At 42.5% G+C, this 11135-nt stretch overlaps 2 pseudogenes; both read left to right on the forward strand.

Annotated features, from left to right (window-relative positions):
* The first annotated feature begins 236 nt into the window (after nt 1–236).
* LOC145658545 (inosine-5'-monophosphate dehydrogenase 1a-like) lies at nt 237–4081 on the forward strand (annotated as a pseudogene).
* A 387-nt stretch (nt 4082–4468) lies between these two features.
* On the forward strand, nt 4469–7643 carry LOC145658546 (inosine-5'-monophosphate dehydrogenase 1a-like; annotated as a pseudogene).
* Nucleotides 7644–11135: the final 3492 nt, after the last annotated feature.

Here is an 11135-nt window from a genome sequence, read left to right on the forward strand (position 1 = left end):
AAAGCACTCAGGTATTTACTCTTAAGTGCTGGTCATACTGCTGTTTTACTGTGATGTTTTCAGTGTTGTGTAATTACTGAATAGGGCTTAAATAAAACCATTGTCATTGTAAGAAGGCTCAACAGCAGTACTCATCTACTGAAAAAACAAGATGTGGGTTCAGATGAATCTACTTCCCTTTTCATGTACACTGAAAAACATCAGTTTTTCAAATGCTAGGATATATTTTGTCTACAAACACATTTCTATTTATGGTCTTTCTTATCTTTTATAGCATCAAGGGTTCTTTGGAAGGTCAGCAGAAAATGGAAGAGAGGAAGGTGTGTGTGAGTGAATGCTTGTGTGTAATGTCGTTTTCTATGTTGAGTGTAGCTCTATGATGTACCCTGGAGATCTGAAGTTTGAGAAGAGGACCATGTCTGCTCAGTTGGAGGGGGGTGTTCATGGCCTGCACTCGTAAGTCTTCGTCCTCTCTGCTCACTAAACTCCTACTACCGAATCCATCATGCTCAGAGGCTCTTTTAGGGAACACTCCACCAACTGTCAAGCAGTGCCACAAAAGCACTCAGGGACTGGAAAATAACCTGTGTGTGTCTGTTCACACAGTTTGCAGGCACAGTGTTATGAATAATAATACACAGTAATAGACCCCTGCTGATCTCCACTGAAATCTGAATGAACATGAAGCTGACAATTTATTTATGAATAATTAATTCAGATAAATTGTGGGTTTCTAATAGATAACAGGGTCATGACATAATGAGTAATGCCTCTATAGATTTCTATAGACAGAATTGGAGATCATGACCTCTCTTGTTCTGCTTTTCAAGTAGGGCAGTGCAAAGAGCTTTCTTTGATGATGTTATCAAAGATGTGAAGATGTATCCCTAGGCACTATCTAGCTGAGAAGAGGTCTCTGTCTATTTCTGCCCACTAGGCCGCCATCTTTAATCTCTGTAATGGAGGCTTTATCTGCACTAGATCCCACACTAGAGGACACTCTCAACTGTGGCCTTATGATTGTCGTACTGCTGGGATGCTCTCTCTCTCACACACGGATGTTCGCATACGCTGCTCTATTTTGTTTACAGTTAGGCTTCCTTTGGCTGCCTCTCTGTCTCCCGTGTCCTCTCAAGCAGTGGTGGGACATTAATGCCACTTTAATGGATAGGCTGTGACATGACGCCAGCTTAAGAACATTAACACGACATCATTGGACAACATACTCTTAGGTAGATTAACTTATTCCATACTCCAGAATATGCGCTCAACTCTGCAAATCAAGCAGGTATGTTCAATTCATGCTACTGGGACATGAAGTTTGAAGTTGAAATTGACCTCACATGTATGCACACAAAGTGTCCGAGCTTCTGCTAGTCGCAGGTGGCTATGGGAGCAATCATCAGTCATGTCTCCTCGTTCTATCAGCATGGGTGTGTGGAACTCCCCACGGTCATTTGGTATATGATGCACTAACTGATATGAGAATGTGAGAGTGTAGCATGTATGTCTCAGTGAACTAATTGGTATATATTTTTTTATTTGGCTTGTTTTTCTTTGTTTGTTTGTTCTGTGGTCTTTGATTCAGTGATTTTCTGATCCTGCCTGGCTTCATTGACTTTACCTCAGATGAAGTGGTGAGTTCTTTTGCAAAATGCACCAAAACAGCTCAGCAGGTTTCCTGACATGCCCCATAAGGGCTTACCAGTGTGTGTGTTTCAGTAAATACAGCACATCTAGTAATGATTTAGTGAAGGGGGCGGGATCTTCCTAATTAATTAGGGAGCTGGCGGTCTCCTCTACCTTCAGTGAGATGGAGGAGCTGAGTCAGTTGCCATGTAGTGCGAACACGACTACAACAGAGGGTGGAGTGTGGCATAGTGTAAGAGAGGGATGAAGGAGTACAAATAAGATGTGCAAAATAGGTGGTGTTGGCATCCCAGGTGCATAGGGTGTGTTGTCACAGGCAGAGAGGCTGAGGGGTGTGTGTGTGTGTGTGTGTATGACAGTGTGAGGGAGGAGCGAACCAAAATTCCCATGTGTAATGGATATGGGATAGTATATATTGTGTTATTTAAATTTGGTGTTACATTTTGTGTGTGTGTGTGTGTGCTGGAATGTGGGAGAGAACGTAGGATGTTTTTGTCTGTCTTACCACAGGGAGGTTAAACTGATGCCCTGCTTATAAAAACAGCAATATTTGTGCTTTGAATGAGCACATTCAAGTCACTTGAAGTCAAATTAATAATGGGACAGAGATGTGTGCATATGTGAAAGCTGTCCAAAGTAACACCCCAAACTGTTCTTATCTTTGTGCAATGCATAGTCTGTATGAAAATACAAGCATGAACATAAACAAAGATAATTGTTCTGTAGAAGATTGGTTCCTTTCTGTTACCATTTGCGTCTGTCATTCAGGATCTGACCTCTGCTCTGACCCGGAAGATAACCCTGAAGACGCCGCTTATTTCCTCTCCCATGGATACTGTGACTGAATCCTCCATGGCCATCGCTATGGCTGTGAGTATCCCCCACACACTCAAAACCATGAAGTCCTGTTGCTTTTCCATTTAGCTTTCTGTGATTTTGTATTACAGCTCATGGGCGGTATTGGGATCATCCATCACAATTGCACCCCAGAGTTCCAAGCAAATGAAGTCCGGAAAGTTAAGGTGTCAAACTTTCAGTGAATTGTCTTAATAGGAATATAATGAACAACACGTTGAACACGCAGATTTACACACAAACTTCCCTGAGGCCTCTCATCAGCAGAGCAATATATGGTGTCATGGCAGAAATTCGAGCAGGGCTTCATCGCGGATCCGGTGGTGATGAGTCCATAGCACACGGTCGGAGATGTGTTTGAGGCCAAGGTGCGACACGGCTTCTCTGGAATCCCTGTCACCGAAACCGGCAAGATGGGCAGCAAGCTTGTGGGAATCGTGACGTCACGAGACATTGACTTCCTCTCAGAGAAGGACTATGACCGGCTGTTGGAGGAGGTTTGTGATTCATCTTTGATTGTACATACAATATACAAAAGGTTTTTAAAAACACAAATGAATCACATATGACATACAATGCTTAAAAATATAGGTGGAATAGAACTATCATGAAATTGTGATATTTCTGTGTCAGTGTGTGAAAGAGGGCAATATATATATATATATATATATATATAAAAATAAAAAATGTGTATATATATATGTGTGTGTGTGTGTGTGCGCGTAAAATCACATTCTTTAAACTCACATCTTTTTGTGATTTATTGTGATATTTGCCCGGCAATGACAAAGAGGGAAGATTTAGTGGTTGCACCAGCAGGTGTTTCACTCAAAGAGGCCAATGACATTCTGCAGTACAGCAAAAAAAGGTCTGATTCTTCATCTTTTCAGCTTGAGAAGTGAAACTGCTTCTAAAGGACTTTGAAAGGTTAATTTCACTTCTCCACTTCTTCTCTGAGTAACGGGTCGGTCGTGGGGACGCTTGTTGATTGCAGGTAAACTGCCCATTGTGAACGACAGTGATGAGCTGGTGGCTATAATTGCTCGCACTGATCTGAAGAAGAACAGAGACTACCCTCTGGCCTCTAAAGACTCCCGCAAACAGCTGCTGTGTGGCGCTGCCATCGGTACCCGTGAGGATGACAAGTACCGGCTGGTCCTGCTTGTGCAGGCAGGAGTGGACGTGGTGGTGCTGGTAGGTCTTAAGGTCCTAAAGGGAGTGGGATTAGTCTCCATCCTGAGTATGGTGCCTGAATCAAATGACAAACTATTTTTGCTATGAGGCTGTGTAACACAGGACTGTGATTGGACATAGTGAATTTTTTCTGAAGGCTGTGTCTATTGTTTTAGGACTCATCTCAGGGAAACTCAGTGTTTCAGATCAGCATGATTAACTACATTAAACAGAAGTATCCTGAGCTCCAGGTGGTGGGGGGAATGGTGAGTCACAGTTCTCACATTTGCTTGTTCTGTAAACTGAGAGGGTTGAGGTAGGTAAGAATTGATGGTGTTTGGTTCTTTTCATTTGTTGCTGTGTTCACTTTCATCCTTCTTCTCTCTCGCTCTGTCTCTGTGTATGTCTGTAATAGACCCCTGCTGATCTCCACTGAAATCTGAATGAACATGAAGCTGACAATTGATTTATGAATAATTAATTCAGATAAATTGTGGGTTTCTAATAGATAACAGGGTCATGACATAATGAGTAATGCCTCTATAGATTTCTATAGACAGAATTGGAGATCATGACCTCTCTTGTTCTGCTTTTCAAGTAGGGCAGTGCAAAGAGCTTTCTTTGATGATGTTATCAAAGATGTGAAGATGTATCCCTAGGCACTATCTAGCTGAGAAGAGGTCTCTGTCTATTTCTGCCCACTAGGCCGCCATCTTTAATCTCTGTAATGGAGGCTTTATCTGCACTAGATCCCACACTAGAGGACACTCTGAACTGTGGCCTTATGATTGTCGTACTGCTGGGATGCTCTCTCTCTCACACACGGATGTTCGCATACGCTGCTCTATTTTGTTTACAGTTAGGCTTCCTTTGGCTGCCTCTCTGTCTCCCGTGTCCTCTCAAGCAGTGGTGGGACATTAATGCCACTTTAATGGATAGGCTGTGACATGACGCATGCTTAAGAACATTAACACGACATCATTGGACAACATACTCTTAGGTAGATTAACTTATTCCATACTCCAGAATATGCGCTCAACTCTGCAAATCAAGCAGGTATGTTCAATTCATGCTACTGGGACATGAAGTTTGAAGTTGAAATTGACCTCACATGTATGCACACAAAGTGTCCGAGCTTCTGCTAGTCGCAGGTGGCTATGGGAGCAATCATCAGTCATGTCTCCTCGTTCTATCAGCATGGGTGTGTGGAACTCCCCACGGTCATTTGGTATATGATGCACTAACTGATATGAGAATGTGAGAGTGTAGCATGTATGTCTCAGTGAACTAATTGGTATATATTTTTTTATTTGGCTTGTTTTTCTTTGTTTGTTTGTTCTGTGGTCTTTGATTCAGTGATTTTCTGATCCTGCCTGGCTTCATTGACTTTACCTCAGATGAAGTGGTGAGTTCTTTTGCAAAATGCACCAAAACAGCTCAGCAGGTTTCCTGACATGCCCCATAAGGGCTTACCAGTGTGTGTGTTTCAGTAAATACAGCACATCTAGTAATGATTTAGTGAAGGGGGCGGGATCTTCCTAATTAATTAGGGAGCTGGCGGTCTCCTCTACCTTCAGTGAGATGGAGGAGCTGAGTCAGTTGCCATGTAGTGCGAACACGACTACAACAGAGGGTGGAGTGTGGCATAGTGTAAGAGAGGGATGAAGGAGTACAAATAAGATGTGCAAAATAGGTGGTGTTGGCATCCCAGGTGCATAGGGTGTGTTGTCACAGGCAGAGAGGCTGAGGGGTGTGTGTGTGTGTGTGTGTATGACAGTGTGAGGGAGGAGCGAACCAAAATTCCCATGTGTAATGGATATGGGATAGTATATATTGTGTTATTTAAATTTGGTGTTACATTTTGTGTGTGTGTGTGTGTGCTGGAATGTGGGAGAGAACGTAGGATGTTTTTGTCTGTCTTACCACAGGGAGGTTAAACTGATGCCCTGCTTATAAAAACAGCAATATTTGTGCTTTGAATGAGCACATTCAAGTCACTTGAAGTCAAATTAATAATGGGACAGAGATGTGTGCATATGTGAAAGCTGTCCAAAGTAACACCCCAAACTGTTCTTATCTTTGTGCAATGCATAGTCTGTATGAAAATACAAGCATGAACATAAACAAAGATAATTGTTCTGTAGAAGATTGGTTCCTTTCTGTTACCATTTGCGTCTGTCATTCAGGATCTGACCTCTGCTCTGACCCGGAAGATAACCCTGAAGACGCCGCTTATTTCCTCTCCCATGGATACTGTGACTGAATCCTCCATGGCCATCGCTATGGCTGTGAGTATCCCCCACACACTCAAAACCATGAAGTCCTGTTGCTTTTCCATTTAGCTTTCTGTGATTTTGTATTACAGCTCATGGGCGGTATTGGGATCATCCATCACAATTGCACCCCAGAGTTCCAAGCAAATGAAGTCCGGAAAGTTAAGGTGTCAAAATTTCAGTGAATTGTCTTAATAGGAATATAATGAACAACACGTTGAACACGCAGATTTACACACAAACTTCCCTGAGGCCTCTCATCAGCAGAGCAATATATGGTGTCATGGCAGAAATTCGAGCAGGGCTTCATCGCGGATCCGGTGGTGATGAGTCCATAGCACACGGTCGGAGATGTGTTTGAGGCCAAGGTGCGACACGGCTTCTCTGGAATCCCTGTCACCGAAACCGGCAAGATGGGCAGCAAGCTTGTGGGAATCGTGACGTCACGAGACATTGACTTCCTCTCAGAGAAGGACTATGACCGGCTGTTGGAGGAGGTTTGTGATTCATCTTTGATTGTACATACAATATACAAAAGGTTTTTAAAAACACAAATGAATCACATATGACATACAATGCTTAAAAATATAGGTGGAATAGAACTATCATGAAATTGTGATATTTCTGTGTCAGTGTGTGAAAGAGGGCAATATATATATATATATATATATATATATATATAAAAATAAAAAATGTGTATATATATATGTGTGTGTGTGTGTGTGCGCGTAAAATCACATTCTTTAAACTCACATCTTTTTGTGATTTATTGTGATATTTGCCCGGCAATGACAAAGAGGGAAGATTTAGTGGTTGCACCAGCAGGTGTTTCACTCAAAGAGGCCAATGACATTCTGCAGTACAGCAAAAAAAGGTCTGATTCTTCATCTTTTCAGCTTGAGAAGTGAAACTGCTTCTAAAGGACTTTGAAAGGTTAATTTCACTTCTCCACTTCTTCTCTGAGTAACGGGTCGGTCGTGGGGACGCTTGTTGATTGCAGGTAAACTGCCCATTGTGAACGACAGTGATGAGCTGGTGGCTATAATTGCTCGCACTGATCTGAAGAAGAACAGAGACTACCCTCTGGCCTCTAAAGACTCCCGCAAACAGCTGCTGTGTGGCGCTGCCATCGGTACCCGTGAGGATGACAAGTACCGGCTGGTCCTGCTTGTGCAGGCAGGAGTGGACGTGGTGGTGCTGGTAGGTCTTAAGGTCCTAAAGGGAGTGGGATTAGTCTCCATCCTGAGTATGGTGCCTGAATCAAATGACAAACTATTTTTGCTATGAGGCTGTGTAACACAGGACTGTGATTGGACATAGTGAATTTTTTCTGAAGGCTGTGTCTATTGTTTTAGGACTCATCTCAGGGAAACTCAGTGTTTCAGATCAGCATGATTAACTACATTAAACAGAAGTATCCTGAGCTCCAGGTGGTGGGGGGAATGGTGAGTCACAGTTCTCACATTTGCTTGTTCTGTAAACTGAGAGGGTTGAGGTAGGTAAGAATTGATGGTGTTTGGTTCTTTTCATTTGTTGCTGTGTTCACTTTCATCCTTCTTCTCTCTCGCTCTGTCTCTGTGTATGTCTGTGTAGTAGTGACAGCTGCTCAGACGAAGAATTTGATTGGTGATGGTGTGGATGCTCTTAGAGTGTGGATGGGTTATCTTTGATAAGACATCGTATACCAGAAAATTGTTTAAAAGATGGTAATAGCTAAACCACCAGACATAATAGTGATGGATAAATAGCAGAAAAGAGTCATAGTGACGGATGTAGCAATCGCAAGAGATAGCAACATCAGCAACAAGGAACATGAGACGCTAAAAGAAGAGGAAACACTGGCTCTGGTAGCAATCAGAGCACCAGGGGTTTAGGGACGATGACCATCAAACTGGGAGAGTGGCTCCAGCAGATCCCAGGAACAACATCCGAGATCCTCATCCAGAAGAGTGCAGTCGATGGAACACTTGAGATACTATGCAGGCAAATGTATATATTGTAAATTCCTGTTCTTTTTTATCAACATTCTTAGAACATAATTACTGTTCTAAGTTTACAACATCTGGTCGAGGTTTTCGTTTATTCAAGATGCATCCTGTAGTGCCTTTTCACATTTTTGCACTATTTCTTTATTTTGAGTCAAATGTTTCAAATAAAATAATACAATCCACAAGGAAATGAAAACGAGAATTAAATCAAACTTATTGTTTCAGAAAGATTACTACTCATTCACACACCAGGACGCTACATCTTCTGGAGTATTATGCTCACGTTTCTAAACTTTTAAACATTATAATGTATTTCAGTTATGGAAATCAGTTAAACACTATAGGAAGGCCTACAACAGGAATGTACTACAAATACCTTCCTACTCCAGCACCCCTAATCGTCCACTCCCAATGGTGGGATATCCCTGAATAACAGTTGAATGCTATCTTTGCCTATATTTGCCTCTGTCTGTCTTTCAGGAGACTACAATATGAGAGTTACACACTAACATAAAAGATAAATAATGAATTAAGTAAATGCTGCACCGGCTAACATCTACTTTCTTCCCTGTTTTATTACCTGTATTATTATTTATAATATTTGTGAGCTGAAAACATGATATCCACCAAAAACATGATTCACTGACTCATGAACAATGTCAACAAATCTACACCCACACACGCACACACACACACACACACACACACACACACACACACACACACACACACAGCAGGTGAGTTTTCTGTGGTGGCAGATGGGTCCAAGTGGGCTCATACTGGCCCTGCCCACATGTCGCCTCCTGCAGGTGTCAACCGTAGCCACTGTGCTCCATGTGCCCTTTCTCCTCTGCCACTGCTGGGAGAGGGCTCTGCCCACCCTCCTGACACGCTCCGCTACGCCTCCTGCATACCCCCTTTGTGCTTCAGACAGAGGCCAAAACCACTGGCTTTGCTGGTTCCAGGAACAGCCTGAGGTTGTCCAGGAGAATGAAAGAATGCTATACCTTGCAAGGTATGATGGTCTTCATTGAAATGGGGGTTAAAAACATTTCAAGCCAGTGTTTTGTGCACTGACATCCCTCCTGCTACCGAAGGCCACCTGAGTGTTTCTTGTGTTTGTGAGTGTGAGGCAAAGGAGTGTGAAAGTGTTTGTGTGGATCAAGATGTAAATGCATGAAATGAAACGTACTGAGGCTATGTTTATTGTCACATATTTTATATCTAGAATGTTGGCCTACCTCCAAGTGAATTTGCACAAAGACCAAACATTTGTGTGGGGTGTTTGTTTGTGCATGTGAATATAGATGTGTGTAGTTCAATGGTGTATACATGTGTACATGTGAGTATGGATATGTAAGTGTGAAAGATGTGTGTGTGTGTGTGTGAATTATATATTTGTTGGGGGCACATTCATATACTGCCACACTGCTATTCTCTCTGCTACTTTCTGTTTTTCAATTGGCGGAGTGGATTAGGGCCTGTCAGAGAGACTCTGAGAGATCTGGTGAGCCCTGATTGTGATTCTTTTTGTTTCTCTCTCTCTCTCTTTGTGTGTGTGTGTTTGTGTGTGTGTCTCTTGTCAACACAGTGTGAATAATTTTGATTTTAATTGGTTCGTTGTCATGAAATTATCTCTCAACTCTCTCAACCGTCTAAATCACACGCGCACACACACAAACAGTTGACACCCCCCATCCTATAGTCCACATTCATTCATGAGAAACAGAAAATTTCAATTTGAAATTTATTGGATTGAATAACAAAGATCCTTTTCTTTAGAACCATGCACAGCATGGACATGACAATGTTGTGCTAAATGGTGTGATCAAACCCTATCATCATCCTTCCCAGCAAAGCCCTGATCTACTCCTTCTGTAGTGAGCTAAACGCTATTAATAAACTCCCAAACTCCTCCAGTGCTCTCTCACCATTCTGAGCAGAGCCTGTGCCAGGCCTGCAATTTTATCAACTACATCACAGCTCTGTTTTCTCTCTTCCAAATGTGTAGAGAAAACACACACACACACACACACACACACACACGCGCGCGCGCGCTCTGTATTCTGACAGTCCCTGCAATGCTCCACTGTAATCCTCTTAGCCTGTAAGCGCTGGGCTCTCCCTGCAAACACACCCTAAACCCAGCACAGCATGGGACTATGTGGAAGACCACTTGCACAAACATCGACCGCACAGCTCCTTTTGCCTTTGCTTGCTATAGTTTCAACTGCTCGATGCACTGAAATGCCAAATACAGAGGCTAAAGCTCAAACACATGCGCCATGAACCAGCTGCACCCATTCCGAGGTAAATCAAATACACAGTTGCCAATGTTTAAAAAAGCTTTTTGAGCTTTTTACATTTTATTGATTTATTTTTTTTAAAGAACATGAGGACTTTTTCATTTTTATTTTTTCAGAATGCTAAATAGTAGTAGTCCCAGTAATTTTGTAGTTCCAGTAGTATCGTCATTCAGGTCTCCTTTATCAGGTTTTGGATAGATTGGTAGAAGTTCATATTGACTGGTTATAAACATAGTTCTGATGTAGTCAAGCACAGCGTCTGTCTCTTTGGCCAGTTGGTAATCATAGCCTTTTTATGTGCTCGGGAAACCTTTCTGCATAATACTGATTTCTTTAGCTGGTCCTCCTTGGGAAGTGTGTGGTCCCTTTGAGCAGTACAAAGCTTCCCCAGCCATGGCTCTCCCCATGCGCTGCTGCTTAGTTTTCTTCCCCACTACTTTGTCCCATAACGTCTTCAGGTTCTTTCTTTCACACTTTGGGTTTTGGTTTTCACTCTCTAGAGCCTCTCTTTCACTCTTCAGGTGTTGTCTTTCACTCTCAAGATTCTCTCTTTCACCCTTTAGGTGTTGTCTTTCTCTCTCCAGAGCCTCTCTTTCACTCTTCAGGTGTTGTCTTTCACGCTCTAGATCCTCTCTTTCACTCTTCAGGTGTTGTCTTTCACTCTCAAGATTCTCTCTTTCACCCTTCAGGTGTTGTCTTTCTCTCTCTAGAGCCTCTCTTTCACTCTTCAGGTGTTGTCTTTCACGCTCTAGATCCTCTCTTTCACTCTTCAGGTGTTGTCTTTCACTCTCAAGATTCTCTCTTTCACCCTTCAGGTGTTGTCTTTCACTCTCTACATCCTCTCTTTCACTCTTCAGGTGCCATCTTTCACTCTGTTCATTTTTTGTCTC

This window comes from Electrophorus electricus, chromosome 6 (assembly GCF_041902795.1).
Source record: "Electrophorus electricus isolate QZ-2024a chromosome 6, ASM4190279v1, whole genome shotgun sequence".
In the NCBI taxonomy this organism is placed as follows: Eukaryota; Metazoa; Chordata; class Actinopteri; order Gymnotiformes; family Gymnotidae; genus Electrophorus; species Electrophorus electricus.